Source organism: Acyrthosiphon pisum, chromosome X (assembly GCF_005508785.2).
Source record: "Acyrthosiphon pisum isolate AL4f chromosome X, pea_aphid_22Mar2018_4r6ur, whole genome shotgun sequence".
Taxonomy (NCBI): Eukaryota; Metazoa; Arthropoda; class Insecta; order Hemiptera; family Aphididae; genus Acyrthosiphon; species Acyrthosiphon pisum.
In genome coordinates, this window is record NC_042493.1 from 91,650,705 (window position 1) to 91,671,104 (window position 20,400).

Genomic DNA, 20,400 nt, shown 5'->3' on the forward strand with positions numbered 1-20,400 from the left:
TTTCAGTTTCCAATTTAATTAGTTTTTTTTTCTATGAATGTCAATAAAACTTTATTTGTGGTGTAAAAATACTTGAAAATTTAATACAAGGCTCCTACTATATTGTTGCAATGAGATTTAAAAAATATTAAAAATCCTTAGTCACAGTTTTTTTTTATTAGCATTTAAAGTTCAAAAATTGACAAAATATGTAAAAATCACGAAAATTAGCAAATTATTTTGTGTTAATAAATCGTAAAAATTTTTCTTTTTACAACTAAAATTTTAAAATGTAATACAAGATTTCTTATAGGTTAATCTACCTTTATCAAAAAAAAAAGGTGGGTAAGTGGATGTCGCTCTGCTGTACAGTAGATTACAAGTGGGTCATTGTATAATGGTTGTATTAGATTTGAATTCAATGATATAATATTATCATCGTATAAGAAAAACGATTCTGAGCGAAGACGGTTTGTCAGTCTGGATATTTTATATTTTGTTATTATTAATTTCATCATGTAAGTTGAATTAATATTAAAATATGATAATTTTTTATTCATTTATATGGTGATAAACAAAGCGTTACAAATTAAAATCCCATTTTTAGCGTTTTTTTGTAATTTTCCGGTGGTTTTTCCCGTGGCACTAAATAACTATTAAGAAAATCGAAAAATGACCTCTCTAAAGTACCATCTTGATCCAATTTGCTAAAAGATAAGGTACTATATGTTGAAATCGAAACACTCCTTCTGGATGAAATTTTGTATACAGGATATAAAAAGAAAAAGAAAAGGAAAAAAATAAATAAATAAACACCATTGTAAAAACAATAGTTCCCTCGCTCCGCTCAGAATCTAAAAAAGTATTTAATAAAATATTTGAATAATTTTACTTAAATACTTTACAACACTATATATTAGACATTACAGAATTGTTCATTAAAAATTAATCATTTAGATTATCAAAGTATGCCGGGGACCAAACGTCCTATGGCTAATAACTCTCCGGGACGAAACGTCCTATCTCAATAATTGCCGGGGACGAAACGTCCGTGGACTGGTTTTTTTGACGGGGACGAAACGGCGGGGGCGAAACGTCTGCGATTCAAAGATGTGATATCAAAGTAATTTATATAGCATAATTATAAAGTATATTTACATGCTAAGTAAATTGGCGAAAAATAATTTATAAATATAATGAACTTCTAAGTCCTTAGTTTATTTTGTTCACGTTGTTTTGTGTGCTGTTTCATATAAAGTATAAAATTTCTCGCCAGGTAAATAAATTAATGAAACAAAATAAATGTACGTTACTTCACTTTACTTAGCATTTATTTATTTATGATATCACATATTTATAGTGTTTAAAGATCTGTTTTTTCTTTACTTAGCCGTTTTTTACACGGAGTTTGACGAAGTATTTTTGTTGTGACTTGTGATATAACCAATTTTGTAGAAAATATTAGAGAAACAGTTTTTTAGTGAATTTATACACGGAGTTTCTTTTATTTTATTCAATAAGTACCTACTTTTCGTTATTTTTTAACCTTTGTTTGTACACTTCATTTGGCATGTGTATAATTAAATGATATCAATATGTTATTGAACGCTATAGGTACAAACACAGTATAATAACTAGGGTTGTAAATTCAATGAAATTATGAAACATATTTATTTTTCTTTTAAACGTGTTTATAGATGATTAGAAATAATATATTGATAAAACACAGAAATCATTAATTATGAATAACTTATCAGTTACGTATCATTTATCAACCAAGGTATACGAATTAAAAACCCTACCTAAATATTGTTAATGGTCAATGGTTATAAATTATAAATTAATAATTATATATTATTAGGGTATTTGTATATTGGTATTAATTTTATTAAATAAATCAATCAACACATTTTCTATATTATGTAGTGCTGAAAAATATTCCTGGCATTATTTTGAGAAAAAAAAACATTTTTTATATGAGTTTTAAAATATTGTTGTATGTGTACCGTCACCGATCCAAAAGTTGATGGTTTGAAACTTTGAAATAAAGTTGAAGTCAATTTCAACAGTGAATGAAAAAGTAGTGTATTTTCAGTAATATTTTAAAATGTATAGTTTAAATTAATTATATTAAAGATTTGTTAAACAAATTCTAAATTATATATGTTGTGTTTATAGACATGTAAAACAACTAAATAGCGAATTTGCATATTACATTCCCATAGGGACATTGAAGTCTAGTGGCCATTTGCCAACAGGGAAATGTTTAAAAAATAACTCAATAGATAAGATTATAAGAATATAAGTTACCTATACCTACATATTTATATAATTATATGACATAATAATATAATAAATATTACAGATATATACATAATATACATATTTGATATTCATAGGTATTATCAATCATGCAATTTTTCCCTGTTGGCATATGGCTGACTTCAATATTGTCTTATAGTCGGTTATCTAGTTTTTTATATGTCTATGTTTGTGTATTATTATGTATGTAGTATGTAACAATGTTACATATTATTTTCTTTATTTCATACAATAAACCAACTTTAAAAAATGTTCACTTGGAAATTAAAAAAAATATTTTTCATAGAAATGAAATATCTCATGAATTTTTCATGAAATATTTCAAGAAAATAAATTTCATGAAATTTTACAACCCTAATAATAACTAATAACAGTAATAACACACTAATATACTTAATATACTAGTAAAAATTACAATTTAACAAATTACATTAATTAATATAATGTAATAAATTATAAATACGTGAAGCCGTGAAATAGCAATAATGAAAGCGTCGCTTACACGAAATGGAGTGGGGGAACCGGTAACACAGGATTCTATTACCCTTAATATTTTTTAACTCACTCGGTAAATATATCCTAGGTATAGTTACAGGGGAGAAATATATGTAGGTATACTAGGATATATTTACTCCTCCAGTAAAATGTAGTGTTATGTGTGTGTGTGTGTGTGTTGTGGGGGGGGGGGGGGGGGTATAAATGTCCTCGGATACAGGTAAGTACTATTTAATATTTAAAAATTATATAAATAGTTATTTTTAATTGATGTGTATTATTTCCTGGTAAAAATTACTAGTTAATCTAGAACTGTATAAACATATACACTGTAATTTAGTATTGAGTTATAAAGTTACAGTGACCAGGTGGAACTGGGCTACTGTTGTATCCCAAAGGGCTATTCGGGAATGTCCGAGAGAAAAAATAATAATTATTGCCTTGTGAACTAACTTGGCAATTCAAACTTCCTATGCCTTAAAAATCAGCAAGGCTGGTTAAAAATTAAAATTAAGTTAAAACGTTAAGTTAATTAACTCGTTACTTTTTTTTTCAAATTAACTTTTAACTTAATAAGTTACTTTTTTTTCAAGATTAACGTGTTAACTTCAAGTTAATTTTATTTCAAAAATATCTAAATTAAGTTAATTTTCATCCGAAAAATAATGCAAATTTTTGAATGTGTTTTTACTTTGGTGTATCATTTTAAATTTCCCCAGTAATTTTCTTGGACGTAAAGAAAAACGGAACTTTTCTCCTTTACGGGACACCCCTTTTTTTGGGTTTTTTTTTGGGGGACTTATTTTTGGTCATTTTTTTGGGTAAAAAAAGTGTTGGTGAAATCAGAATTTGGCGCGCGAAGTTATTTTCGAAGTTATAGCTAATTGAAGTCTTAACTTTATATAATAACCCTGAAATACCTATAATGCTTGATTTCTCGCTACGCTCGCTCGGACATTAAAATCGAAAATATCCCCCTATTTGCTGTGTAAACCACCACTGGACCACGACGGCCCGCTTGGAGAAGCGACATTTATAAGTTATTAAACGTATTATATATATTAACTTTGAAGTGTCATAACTTCGAAACTAAGTCTGAGCCCCAAATTCTGACTTCACCATTGTCTTCAGCGTACTTAACTACATAGGTATAAAAAAAATAAAAAAAAAAATAGGAGTCCCGTAAAGTAGAAATATACCAGAAAAACTATCTAACAAACCATATTATGTGTCTGGAATTTTTATTTTTGCAAATTAGCAAATTTTAATTTAACTCTAAGCTAAGTTACTTTTTTTTAAATTTAACTTTTAACTTAACGAGTTAACGAAAAAAAATACGATTAACTTTTAACTTAACTTAACTTAATTATTTTAAAATAACTTAACTTAACGAGTTAAAAAAAATCGTTAACTTGCCCAGCCTTGAAAATCAGCAACATAACAACTTTCAGGCAAGTCTGAAATTAAGAAATAAAACAATCGTCTTCTCTCAGGATCGTTTTTTGTCCAAACCCAAGATTTAAGATAAACAGGTTACTGAACAATACTTATATTTTGGTGATTTGAAGTTAACGATCTTGTCATATCAAGAATTACAGTCAGCATTTGTGCATTAAAGCAAAGAGATATCTTTTGGTACTACAAAATGTATCACTTTACTATTTAGATATACGATATTTAGATTATATCATATAATATTATTATTCTGTTGTTTGATTTTAACCACGATTGGAGCGGTAGTAGCTTTTCTAATATCGTCAATCAGCTGTTTTAAACCAACATTTATGCGCATAACTTTTGTTGTGTACTTGTGTATGTGTATAGGGTTTTTTTAGTAACCTGTATAAATTCTAAATCATGTCCAAATATAATTCATTTATTATAATGAAATATTACATTTTTTCCCCACATTTTTTTTTAATTTTACATTTCAATGTGGTTTTTGCATTGTTTTTACTTTTAAAACGATATAAACAACTGCGAAGAACGAGCGAACATAGATAGACATTCCACTTTAATTTTTTATAAAATTTAGAGGCTATTATAGTTATTATTTTTTGTATTTTTGTATTAACTATACAATATAGTAATAAACTAGGTACACAGTCTCTCACAGTCAATTGAAATGAGTTCACACAGTACCAATACAGAAAACTTTTTATTAGATTTCAGATAAATGGCATCCGATAATATTTATTATAATAATATAATTCTGTCGTATACCTATCTCTTGATGGTACACAAAATAATCGATGACAATATTCACACTATTATATAACTTTATTAAACATAAAACAAACACACAGAAAATACGAGTCTCAATGGATCGCTTACAAACATACGGGCCTTGTTCGAGGACCCACACTGTCCCTCTACCGTGGTTCTTACGTACCATTATTACCTATATTATATTAGCACAGACACATGCCTATATTTATAGGAAATATTTATATTGTGTAGATACTATGAATTTATTGTCACAATGACAAATTGTTAATTACTAATTAGGTAATACCTAGTTGGAACAAAAATTTTATATTTGGCCATAAGTGTGGACGTGCCTGAAAGTTGGTATTTATGTATGCGTTTTATAAAGGAAAAATAACATAATATAATAATAATATGTGCTTGCGAGTGGTTGATTTCTAAGTCACCTAGCATTTGGACTGGTTAAAATATTTGCTAACCACTATTAAAAACTGAAATGGTGTCACTGATTTGAAATATACATTGTTACAATAGGTATAGATTAGACATTTTATATTTTACTATATTGTCTAAATACCTATATAATAAATTATAATATTTCAATATTTCAACAACTGTTAGGGAAATAAACTATTATATATAGTATTCATTTAGTTTTTTTTGATATATAATTGTTTGAAGAAGGATTTAGTGTCATTGTTTAATTTCAACATCATTGGGTGATTCTTCATCTGTATGAATGTGATTATTCCACTAACCAATAATACGAGTATCTGTAAACAAACAAAAAATTAGAAACGAAGTATAATATACATATTTCAACAAACACAAAACGCTAAGATATACAATGAATACAAAATACAATCGATCTATATGTATATTTAAATATAAGAAACTAATGATTAAATTAGTGATTCTCAACCCTAGTTCCACTGCGCACTAGTGTCTAGGTCATAATATATTCGTATATAAAATGCTCAAGGACGATAAAATATATTAAGAATCAGTTGATAGGTTTAGATACGTACCGATAAATCTAATTAAAATAAATATAGAATTATAATAATATGATAAAAACAACGGGTACTTACTGATGTAACGAGGTTCAAATTTATGTTAAAAAACCCAAATGCCGAAATTTGGTCCGAATCACAAGCTGATATTTGATTCAAAAACATTTTGATCTGAATAATTAAATATTGATAATTATTACAAATAAAAAAGTCATAGGTATCTTACCAACTTATTTAAATCTATAATCAAAATTGAAAAAAAAAATACAATCGGTATACAATTTTTATATTACTTGTCGTTTTTTATCCAAGTGTAAGTTTGAAATTCGGTATGACCGTAAGTATGATATCATCTTCAATCTCTGTAAAAATAATTTTTACAATTGCAATAAATTGTCCACGTTTAGTATTGAAATATGATACAGATAATTTGTGGTTTGAATATTTGTTATAACTGTGTAGAAAAGTGATAGTTAGTTTATTTCAATTCATAATTTTTCTTTATTTGATACTCCTTGCAATATTAATTATTTTAAGTCAATATTATAAAATGGGCATGGAAGCAAGTTGATTCACTCATGCTTGCATGCTCATCCTTCTATTATCCTTAAAAAATGTATTTATACAAATTTTGAAAATCGAAATTTGTAACTATATTTATATGACGTATACAGTAAGCTGAATGTAGAATGTTTTTATGTCTACACGCTCATTATCACTAACTCATTTCTGTATACGGAGTAGATAAATTACGACCCCGAGAAAACGTCAGAATAATAAAGCCAATATAGGTACCACGTATAGGTATTGCATCACGTCCAGTTTAAAAAAAAAAAGGTGACAAGTGGGTACCTTTCTGCTGTACGGTATAGTTTTCGCATATAAATAATCAAATTTAAAAATTAAAAAAATATAATGATAAAACTCAAAAAATTTCCTGACTATATGAAGCAAAAAGTGTAAAAATATTTTTCAATTTTACCATAAAATTATATGGAATATTCTAGTATAAATATTTAATAAAAATGTCAAATGCTTACGGTTTTATGTTTTTGAATTAAAAAAAAAACGGGATTATATTAATTATTTACCAGAGCATATCAATCATAGTAAAAATTTTAAATAAACTAAAAAATAGTTATTATAATTTTCTGGTAAATCTATTTTTTGTAGATAGAATAACTTGTATTAGCTAGGGAATCTTCTATTCCATATTTAAATCTTAACAAATTCACATGTTATACGTATATTATATTTATATTGTAAAACAAGTATTTAATTTATTTAAATTAGATTTTTCATTGCCTACAATTTTGTTCAATTAGGTTTTTTTACCCGATTTAGATTTATTTATTGAATTAAACTTTTGTTTTATTAATTTTAGATGTTTTTATTAGAAATAATTTTTTGTTTATTAAATATAGATTTTTTATTAAACTTAATTAATTTAAATTAATCGGATAACATTTACCTGGTTGAATAAAAAATCTATATGAAAAAAAAATAAATTAAGATACAAACATCCATTTGAATACACTAAATCTATATTTAAAAAAAATATTAAGTAAAAAAGGTAGAAAAAATGTTTTGTCTCATTCAACTATATGCACATTAAATTGATTGACAACATTGATGCAAATATTTTTACAACATTAAATATTTACTGGATTTCAAATGAAGCTATTTTCTTATTTTATTGCAAATCAAAAACGAATAACCGTAGACAAATGCATTTTATACTATATAGTTTTTTTTTACCAATTCATATACTTGATAACATTTTCAAAATATTTTGACCAATTTCAAATTTTTATTGACATTTTTATTAATAGATTCTGAGCTGAGTGAAAAAATATATTAATTATACAATAATGTGTTTTAATATATTTAATTTTATTTTATCTGTTTTTCAGCAATATTTTGGATACTGAAAATGATCCGTTTTTCAAAATCATCATATTTTCTAATCATGAATAGAATACAGTTGGTATTTTTTTGATAAAATTGAAAATGTCAAGTAATTTTAGAAAGGTTTAAGAAAAACAAAGTGAAGAAAAATGGACATTTTTATTTAAAACCAATATTTTTGAAAATATCGATTTTATTTTTTTGGCGTATCTCAAAAAAATAATTACCACGGATTTTTGAATTTTTCACCAAATATTTATATTAGGATTTTCAATAGCAAGAATCAGTTTTGAAATATTTTAACTGTTTGGCAGCTAATTATAGCCTTGAGACATTTTTAGAAATTTGTAAATTTTTTCAAATTTCATTATTCTCGATAAAAACATTTCACTTAGTAAAAATGCTTGAAAATGGTATTTAAGGTAAATTATAGTAAACAGGATATGAACAAAGATATAGTTAACAATAACATCATGATGATCTGTCTGAATAATCCATTGAATTACCTTCTCATTTATGGATGAAGCAAAAACGATAATGGACATCAAAAACGTGACAATTTGTGCGTGGGCTAATATAGGTAATAATTTTACCCAGTTATGATTGGTTGGATGGAAGCTGGAAAATACTTCACTGTTGACAATAAAGTAAATACTGATAAGCAAATTGAAATAGCTGGTGATGTAGAACCCCAAAAGCAATAAACCGTAACCAAGTGTAAACATTTTTAACAAATCACAGAGTTCAGAGTGTAAAAGCCGTGTGTTTTCCATCAAATCCACTATTTTGAAGTGCGTCCATTGGCCGGGACTGGCAACTAAGTCGTCTGGAAGACATTTCCAAAAATCGTTTAACGTTTGGAATCTGACATATAAGTTTTGAAGAAAGAAACATGATGAGACGGTAACTGCATAATCCATAACATTTGGTATGATGGATATTACCCGGGTTGACAATTCTATTATATTTTCTATTTGATAGGGCAGACAATAATATTGAAACATATTAAATCCAATAAAGTATACAAATAATAATATAAATATCGTATTCCAATGTTTTTTTGTCCATGAACGCTGTGGTGTCGCCAAATTTGTTGTAAGTGGTATAATTTTTCGATCAAACTCTATAATTCCATTAATAAATCTGAAAACAAAAATAATGATAACTCATTAATGCTACGGGTTATTACAATAATACTTTACTCTTATATATTTTAATTTATGTCATTGCCCTGGTTATTAAAAATTAACTATAATTATACATAAAACTAAATATAAATAATATAATATACATATATCAATATTTTATATTTCTAATTTATTTTAGGTACTAAATTCTGATTCAAAATGTATGTTTTATTTTAACAATATTTATAAATTAGTACACTTCAAATGATTTATAGGCCATACACTAGTAAATGGTTTATTTCACTAGCTCAGTATCGATTATATTCCTCGTATCCAAGAACATTGTTATTAACGGTTAGTATGGTCACCATTCTGTATAATGTAACGGTAGTGTTGAATTGCAGCCCAATTCCTAAAGAAAGTATAAGTTACGATTCAGGTTTATTAGAGGGAGGTATATTTGGAGCTCTCAGATATGAGTGGGAAAAGCAAAGTTTGGTCACATAATATTTACCACTTCAGTGAATATGTGGTATTGTGGTTAATATATTAAATAAATATATACATATTTGTATTGTATGATTTATCTTCACTACTGTCTTATAATTATTTTAAATCAATTAATAATTCAAAATTAAACTTATCGTTTTTAACAATTGAATAATTGAATCACAAATTCTCAGATTAAAATAATATCATATTCTTCGCGTTACAATTTGTTGGTGGCTAAAATATTTTTATTTTAGACATCGGATTTTATAACATTAAAAATTAATTTAATAGCCGAAGTAGGTATAGGTATATTATTATACATGAGTTAAAATATGTCGAACAAACGTTAAAAAAAATAGAAAGGTTAAGATCAAATATAATTATAAAATATAATTAATTCTTATTAAGCTATTACTTAGTTCATGATCATAGCATGATCAAGCAACAACTTAAAAGAAAGTCTTCAGTGATCCAGCCGTAACACCAACATGAAAAACATAGAATATTATTTATTTACGGTGTTTCCCACGTTGCCTCTCGCTCGCTACGCTTGAACAAAAAAAATATGAAAATATCCTTTGACTTGCAATGCAACACTGCCATAAGTTGGTCACATGATAACCACCATATAACCACTTTCGTGGTCTCATGGTTTGTTCATTAGAAACTAATAGTTTCCAAATCATGAATATTCCATAGCTTACAATTAATAATATATTTCAAGTTTTTTTTTTATTTCAAATAATGTAAAATCAAGGCTGTACATTCCAAATGTCGTATTTTTTGAAATGTTAGTTTCAGATACATGAAATTAAAAAAATTACGGTACTCCGATATTTCTTGTACGAGCCCGACATTGCATTTCAACAACGGAACAGCCCACATGCCCTCCAAGCGTGTACGCTTGCACACGTCGTCATAGCTGACCATGGTCTTTTTTAACATAAACAGCGCGAATAATACGAATATAGGACAGATGAAAGAGCATATAACAGGCAGCGGCATCCACGAAAGTTTGTCCAACATATCGGACTGCTGAGCTTATCTTGCTAACGTTGTGGTTGACCGAGCGTAGTCACCAAACGGCAGCTGATTAAAAAGCACAAAAGGATCAAACAAAACGTCTAATGGCATAGAACACAAAATTAAGTTAGCCATAGGTAGACCTATATAGTTAATGAAATGTTTACCAATAACTTTTTTTGTGTACCTATACCGAACGTCAAGTTTAAACACTTTAATTTCAAGAATGTAAACTTGTTTACATTTAATATTATTTTAAAGTATGTAAAGCTTTAATGGATTACTTGAGTAAATACAAAATTAATGCATCATTAAAAATTATAACATTATAATCAAGAGTAGTTATATTGTATACAATATATGTATATGTTTTTGCATTGTGTCATGGATTCAATAACTATACACATACGTCGAAGTATAGGAATAGGTAGTAGGTACCTATACAATATTCTGGATACAAATTATAAAAGTATAATAATTGAGCGCGTATCATAAACTAGATATAGATTAATCCATATGCTTATTCTAGAAAACATGAAATATTGCAGAGATTTGTTTGATTTTCTTGAATAAATTTTATTTATAGATTTAACAAATATTAATTAAATCAATAGCTGTTTAGTATTAAATCAATATATAATTCATATTTTATACTTAAAGCGTTCCACATTCAGAAACAATTAGTTGTTTGATATTACTATTTCCAATATTACTAATTAATGGCCATTTGACAATATATTTAAAAAAGTGAATACTTTAAATAATGTCATATCAGTTAATGGCAGATTAGTACACGTGTACATAACATGTTTTGTTTGCAAATATTACTAAAAGTATTTTACTAAATATTTCCAAAATTATTGATTTTGATATCGGCAACATTTAAAGAGTACATATATTTGGGCACGGTTTATTTTAAAGGTTTCGCAAACGTGTATTTTCGACGTGCTCGTGTGACATATTACCTATAGCTGTAACTTTTATTTAATTTTTAGCTCTCAATCACTGATTTTTTCATTCATGTATATTGTAAAAGTATAACAATTAAACTAATTTTACATCTTTGAGTAATTTATGTTTAAAAATAATACATTTATACCTAATTATCCATTTCGTTGATAGTCTTGCTGCGATAATGATAATCCAAAAATTGAATATATTTATCATTTGAATTACAAACCAACCTTGTTTGAACTGATAAACATATAAATAAGTGCATATGAACAAAACAACCATCCGTGCTATTTCTAGAAATACGGGAAACGTTAAAGTTCTATTTTGAACCAAAAATCCAGTTGGTTTCACAGTATATGAAATATCAATTAAGCCTATACACTTGCACAAAATTAAAATAGGTCTTAAGGTTATTTGAAAAACAGTTGTCATTTTGATAGCTTGTTTCCAATACTAAAATGAATGAATAAATATTAGTTATTTTATGATAAACATTGTAGGAATTGAAAAATGATTGAACTATTACATACATCATTATTTATTCATATATAATTGGAAAATATTAAGCATTACGCAATTGAAAGGTTAGGTTAGGTATTAATAAATTGATAAATTTTAAATTAATACATTAATATTCTGTAAGAAATAGCAATTTATTATCTTTAACGAATATAATATGCTTACATGCACATTCCATGGGAGGTATAGAATATGTAAATATTTACAGTGGCATTTCAAACATTTCAAACGTGGAATTTATGTTAATGGTTAGTCGAGTACACACATTATGAAGGCATTATTTAGTACTAAGCCAATACAATCAATTTAGGTCACGTGTACAATACATTATATTATGTTATATGTTTTTAAATAAAATTTAATTTCGTTGTCTTAGAATGAAAAGGTCAAGGCTGGGCATTAATGAGTTAAAAATTAAAATTAAGTTAAAACGTTAAGTTAATTTTAATTAAGTTTATTAACTCGTTACTTTTTTTTTCAAATTAACTTTTAACTTAATAAGTTACTTTTTTTTCAAGATTAACGTGTTAACTTCAAGTTAATTTTATTTCAAAAATATCTAAATTATGTTAATTTTCGTCCGAAGAATAATGCAAATTTTTGAATGTGTTTTTACTTTGATGTATCATTTTAAATTTCCCCAGTAATTTTCATGTTTTTTTTGGGGGGGACTTTTTTTTGGTCATTTTTTGGGTAAAAAAAGTGTTGGTGAAATCAGAATTTTGCGCGCGAAGTTATTTTCGAAGTTATAGCTAATTGAAGTTTTAACTTTATATAATAACCAGAAAAACTATCTAACAAACCATATTATTCGTCTGGAATTTTTATTTTTGCAAATTAGCAAATTTTAACTTAACACTAAGTTAAGATACTTTTTTTTTAAATTTAACTTTTAACTTAACGAGTTAACGAAAAAAAATACGAGTAACTTTTAACTTAACTTACTTAATTATTTTAAAATAACTTAACTTAACGAGTTAAAAAAAATCGTTAACTTACCCAGCCTTGGAAAAGGTTTTAAAGTTATTTTTGTGATTGTTCAGGTGAATGTTTTTGAATAAATATTTCCAGAGCTTTGACTGGTATAAACCAAATCAAAAACTATACCAAAAATAATCGGAAACCGGTATATAAAATTGAAACCGAAACAGAAATTTATTATTTGCAGCCGATACCTTAATTTTTTCTTATCAAAAGAATAGAACCAAACCGGAACAGCGATTTTATTTTTGGAAAACCAGTACTGGAATAGATACCAGTAAATTAGTACTGAATTTGAAAAATAATAGTTGGAGAAATAAATTAATAAGATAATTAATATTTAAATAATTAGATACTTACACTACTGAAGGTATGTGACTATGTGAGTTAAGTGCAAGAAGAGGTACAATATAAAGCCATTTGAATTATTGTAGAAATTAAACCTAGTGAAAAAAACTATAATACTAGTTTTAAACTTTTATAAGTGTAACAAAAAATCGTTGAGAGATAAATTTAAATATTCGAGATCTTTTCTACCATATTACTCAGGAACATTACAATGTTGGAGTTGGATTAGCTTCTTGTACATAAATATTATTATAGCTCTGTCTAAGTAATACACTCAGGGACATTAAGTTATGGGATTAAATTTGTCACTAGTTTCTACTAATATACAAATGGTTAATTTATAAAACTATTGTTTAATTTTAGAGATATTCTTAAGTGTCTCTTGAATTTTTTTTATTAATTGAGATGTCTTGTTGTTGGTTTCAAGTCTTCAGATGTAAATGGAAAATAATTCTTAAACATAATCGAATAGTACATAATTAGTGATTTTCGTAATATTATATGTAATGATATAGATAAATAATTTATGGTATACAAAGGTTGTAGTTTGGTAAGGAGCAAAATTGATTAATGGGTTGATTAAAGCAGAGATGTTAAAAAGAAATGTAAATAAAATTATGATAAAAATCGATCGTAAGTTATAAGCAGGGCCGGATCTAGGGTGGGGGGGGGGGGGAAGTCGGGGATTTATCCCCGGGCGTATAATTTTCGTGGGCGTATTTTTAAGGTTTTAAATTTGTAAATTGAAAATTGAAAATAGACTTAAAAACAAAAGTCAAAACTAGGTACAAAATAATATTGCAAAAGGTTTTGTAAATGTTGGTCCTCACAATACTGTGTGAGTGTGCTTAATTGTTCGTAAAAAAATACAAATTCTGGTAATATCCCCGAGATGGGCGTATTGTTTTAACTTTCCCCGAGTGTTAAAAAGCTAAGATCCGGCTTTGGTTATAAGTATCAATATTGCATACACTAAACGCCGTGTTTCATTAAAGATATGATAACATTTATAGAGGTGCCTGGATTTTATTTTATTGTAACAATTAGACGGTTCTAAGTTTTATTTTAGATTCTGAGTGAAGATGTATAGATTTTTCAATGATGTGCTTTTAAAAAAAATATATTTTATTGTCTGTCATCACCGATTTGGGTAGAAACCCTGCTTCGATTTTCTTTAACAGTATCTTTTTCAATTGGGAAGTGAATCTAGTTGGTGAATTTGAGAGGCCAAAATGTAATATTCCCAATAGTTTTCAAAAGCGCAGGTAAAAATAAAATAAAAATTAAGGAAAAACGTGAATTTTTAAGCAAAATCGATTTGGATTTTTAGTGTGACTATAAAACAAATGGCCGTAGATACATGAAGTTTACACTGAGTGTATATATTAGTTGCATACATATCATTGTTATTATAATATTATCATTGCGGTAATATAGTATGATAATAGTTGATCGTAAGTGATAAATATCAATATTGTATACACTATATGCCGTGTTACATTCAAGATAATTACTGAGTGACAAACGAGCAAAATCTAAAACATAATATTAAATTGTATTATTTTTTATATAAAACGTGTCTCAGTGGTTTCAACAACATTAACGATCATTGTATTATATAATATTGGCTAAAGTGTGTATTATTAAAATAAGGTCTCAACAACTCTTTTTGGTAAAGTAACCAAACTATTATGAGTTTAATGTAGGTATTATAACTGATAAAAAATTAAAAAATTTGGTTTCCCTGATGGCAGTGTAAAATTGTTTGTTGATATCATATTAATTTTCTTTTAGCCTGTGGAACTGTGGGGGAGGGAACTGTAGGTCTTTAACACGTGTGTGTTTGTTTTGGCAGAATTATTAAGTGGGCACCCGTAGGTATCTGCCATGTCCGGGTGGGGGATGGCGGCCTCTCTCTCCGGACACCGTGACTGTCCGAAGAGAAATGCTGCCCAAGGCCGGGTTCGAACCGACATCGGTGCGCGTCGCAATCGACGTCTCAGTCTGCTCGGCCACATCATATTATTATAAATATAAAAAATAGTTTTTGACTTCATCGATTTTGTTTTTTGTTATACATAATCAAAAATAAAATAACTTATTAAAGATAATAGGTACCCACTTGAATTTTCCACTACAGGGATAACATATTTCAATAAACCTTTTGTTCGTTTTATTCTGAATACAAACCCTAATTTCTGTGGACTATCTACGTGTTACCGCATTTAATCATTTTACATGAAATCAATCAAAATATTTTATTTCAAAATTATGTATTACTAAATGTTGATTACAGTTGTATTAAAGTTAATATAAATAATATGTATAACTGTTTTTGATAGAGTATTTTAACTATTAATTTTTAGTGCTTATAATTTTTTTCATCCAAATGTTCCCACATCTAAACGGTTGCGTCCAAACAGCCACATCCAAATGATTACTTTCATTTGTCCCTATTCAAAAAATAATTGTTTAATAGGTACCTACTATAGTTTCATGTATTTATAATAATTGTATACCTATTTGAATTGTACGATTTATATTCACTGGTGTATTATAAATAATTTTTAAGCAATTAATAATTCAAAATTAAACTACTAATTTTTAACAATAGAATATAGAATATTGGATCACGAATTCTCAGCTTAAAATACAATCATATTTTTCAAGTTAATATTTGTGGGTGGACAAGATATTTTAATTTAATTTTTATTCGAGAAACCAGATTTGATAACATTGACAAATTAATTACGAATTTACCCCATGAAGCAAAGAACGCTATGGTTGTGGCTTGATGTAAGTAAAGAACAAAGATAAAAAAATATAAAACATAAAATCAAAAATAAATATTAATTCTATCAAAATTGAATTTTCTAACTATAACTATGACTATAATTTACGTTTGTGAAGTTTGCCCACCTAAGTACATCAATTTCTTTTAAATCTATGCCATTGTCTTGCAAGTTATTTGCAAGTATATGCAAGGCTATTTTTAGAATTCGTAAGTCCAAACTTTCACCGTGAATCCAAAAAATTAAAAGATGGGCTATAACTTCACGTAGTCCACCCATTTTTACCGAGAACTTCAAATCGGTATCAAACAAAAGCTAATGATTAGCAAGTATTTGAAAGCCCCTTTTTTGAAATTTGCAAGTCCATCAGGCGGCTGCTATAAAGTTTTGAACTTGTGAAGTTGGCCCACCCACTTTGTCCTAGAACTTTGAAATCAGCACCAAATGAAAGCTAAATGATTAGCCAAATTTGAAAGTCTGTTCTTAGAATTTGTAAGTAACTCGGAAAGCCAGTAAGAACTTTCAATTTTTGGAAGTTAGCCAACCCAACTTGTCCCAGTACTTCAGAATAGGTATCGAACGAAAGCTTATTATAAGGAAGTATTTGCAAGTCCATTTTTAGAATTTGCAAGTAACTCGGGCGGCCTGTAAGAGCTGTCAAAGTTACGAAGTTAGCCCACCAAGTTGTTCTAAAACTTTAAAAATTGTACCAAGCCATACTTTTGAATTTGCAAGTACTTGCAAGTCCCAACTTAAAATTTGCAAATCATTCAGGTGGTTGCTATGAAGTGGCCACTTACTTTTGAAGTTTTGTAGTTGTAATTTTTTATTCATATTAGTTTCTTATTTTTACCGATATCAATAACACAATAAATTCGTTTACAATTTAAATGTATTTACAAGATTGGATGTTGATGTGTTAAACAAAATTAAAGTACTGTCAAAGTGTTAGGGCAGTATGGCACTATAATTGTTCCAGGCTCGACCAGAAATTGAAGGCTGTATACGCCTATGGTTATAACTTAATAATGCTTATAACAAACATTTGTAAGTCAGTTTGGCGGCCACCAATTAGCTTCTGAATTTGGGAATTTTGGGCCAACTGTTTGGATCGAGAATTTTAAATTTTTATTTTGGTTAAGACTTGTTTATTTGTTATTAGTATAAACTAAATTTATGTAATAATACAAATTGTATGTTATAAATATATTTTATGAACTCTACGTCGAGCATCGAACTGAGAAAAAAGCCTTCGTGTGCGTAAAAATTTGCGTTGAATAACGACTTAAACCAGAAAAAATGGTATTTATTGTTCTATTTATTAATTTTAATGCTGACCTAGATATAAATTTGAATCATATTCTACTGAACCAAAAAATACTATATTTTTATTTATCATGCTTTATGGTCAGTGTTGAGCTGAGATAAATATAATTTTATCTAGATAGAGATAAAGATAACTAAATTATTTATTTATCTAGATAAAGACGAAAAAAAATTATTTTATCTAGATAAATTATCGGATAAATTTTTTTTTTTATTTTTTTATGGCACTCTCCATAAGTTCGTATCAATCTAGAATAACTTGATAGTATTTTATCGAAAATGTCGATAATTATTAGTAAATACTACCTACTTAATAAATTACCTAATTGCAGTCCCTAAAATTGTGTGTACTACGACACACTTTGTGAAGTACGAAAAGTGCAGCCTGTAGTACGAAATTGAAAAGTGCGTTATTCTAATTAAATCTTTATAATAATATTACCTATATAAAATTTTATTTCTTCACATTTTTTAAATATTTTAATGTTTTTTTGCCAAACCACATTTTAATTATTATCTACATTCTACACAGACACACAGTAAGCAATATTTTGTGTTGTTACGTCTTATACTCTTATTAGTTATTATAGTTATTATTATAAACTATTCATTGTTATTGAGAGTAGCTTTTTTATTATGACCAGCTTAGTAGTGAACGGTGGTGCATAGTATACCTACTAGTGTTTGTCTAGAAATAATTTAGATTTTACCGATTTGGACAATGTGTGTAGTACGAAAATTTGGATATTTTAGGGACTGCCTAATTGTCTACCTATATTCTATAATAAATAAAAGCAGTTTAATAAATTACATTATCTGGATAAATTAATCTAGATAACGGTGATTTTTATCTTATATAACTGTGTAAATTAATATTTTCTATTTATCTAGATAAGATAAAATATAAAAGAATATTTATCTAGATAAACTCAACACTGATTATGGTCTTTATTTAAAATGCATATTTTGATATTTGAAGAATATAAATGCATACTTTCTTTATCAATGTACAGCAAATTTAAGAACTTGATTGAAAACAGAGTGCAAGTGGGTATCGATCTGCTATACAGTACGTTACAAGTGGGTCACTGTAATTTATTGTGTTCGATTTGAATTCATTCATTAAATATCATTGTATAAGAAAAACAATTCTGAGCGAAGACGGTCAGTCAGCTTATGATATATTACTAAGTATATTAATTGATGATATAATCATAAAAAAATTAATTTATATTTAACCTATTTAGGCGAAATTTGTTATAAATAATTAATCCTTAGTTATAAAAGTTGAACATTTTATACATTTTTACTTACTAAATAATTTGTAAATTTTTTATTTGATATATTTCGTCAAAATTCGAATTTTAAATGATTATAAAAAAAAATAGTGCCTATGTATTTTTAATATTTTTCATTTGCTATTGTACGATATATCGGGAGCATTGTGGGAGCCTACAAATTCAATTTTATTGATATTTATAGAAAAAAAAAACTTAAATGTTGAAATTTGAAATTTTCCGTAAACAGTTAAAAAATAGTCAAAATATTTTCAAAATTGTATGGTGTACAGAAAATGAAAATATAAACTGTTTATATTTTTTAATATTATAATGTTATATTTTTAAACTGAGAGAGAATTATACATAAAATACACATACAATTTTATTAAAGTTTAGTTGAATGTAATTAAATGTATTAGGTAAATATAGCTATGTTTGGTATTGCCATGTCTTTTATGTATACAATATTTGAAAATGCCAAGGTTCTTATGGAAAAAATAGTCATGAGGTAATATTATAATGTTATCGAAATTATTTAGTAGAATTGAGAGTATTCGAATTTTATTTTTTATGTAGATGGGATATTATATTGATGAATATTGTTGAGGGTGGGTGGTTACTTCTTATGTTTTGCTACACCTATATTTTTAAGGATAGCTGCCACTCGCCTCGCTTTATAGTATAGATTAGGTCATAATTTAGGATATTATTGATATCACTAACTAATTAAATGTGTTGAATTTAACGATAAATCATTTTATTTAAATTATCGTTGCCTCATATCAAGCTGGGAAAAAATCGGGGGAGGTGTTTGGAGTTGGACCTTCTTAGCTAACCTAACCTTATAAGGTATTGCCTCCCCTGCCAAGAAGACCTGCGCACGCTTATGAGAGCACATACAATGTGTAATATTTTTTGTTCTGTGTTCACCTTTTGGGGGGATTTTTGTTTATTTTTGTTTATATTTTTTTTTTTTTATATATTTTTTTAATTTTTAATTTTAATTAATTTTTTTTTTTTTTTTTGTTTATTTTTGTTCATCGATTTTTCTACTCCAGCATCTTTTCTGGTAGGAAAGTGAATCTAGTTGATACTTTGGGAGGGTCAATAGTAAAACTAAAAAAAGGTGGGTAAATGGATGTCGCTCTGCTGTACAGTAGGTTACAAGTGGGTCACTGTATAATGGATGGTATTAAATTTGAATTCAATGATATAATAAAAAAAAATAAGAAAAACCATTCTGAGCGGAGATGGTATGTCAGTCTAGGTATAACTGTATAATACATTGTGGCGATACAGGGCGCCCGTATCACCACGTTTCTCCCGCCTTTTCGTACCGTCCGCGTACCGGACGCGCGGACCTCTTTTATGTTATATTCGTGATTTGTTTTATTTTATACAACTTCTGTGATAATTTATATTTATGTTCCTTTGCCATCTCGATTTCGCGTCTCTCATTGGCGACGCCATGCCACTCGTCCCGCGACCGTACGACGCGGCCGACCGACCGGCCAGCGTTCTCTTTGCTCACCACCCTCGACCTTGCCACACGTTCCGTACGATTCTTGATCACGCCCGACGCCATGCTTTCGTCGACGACACACCGACGAGCCGAATAGCGACGTCCTCGACA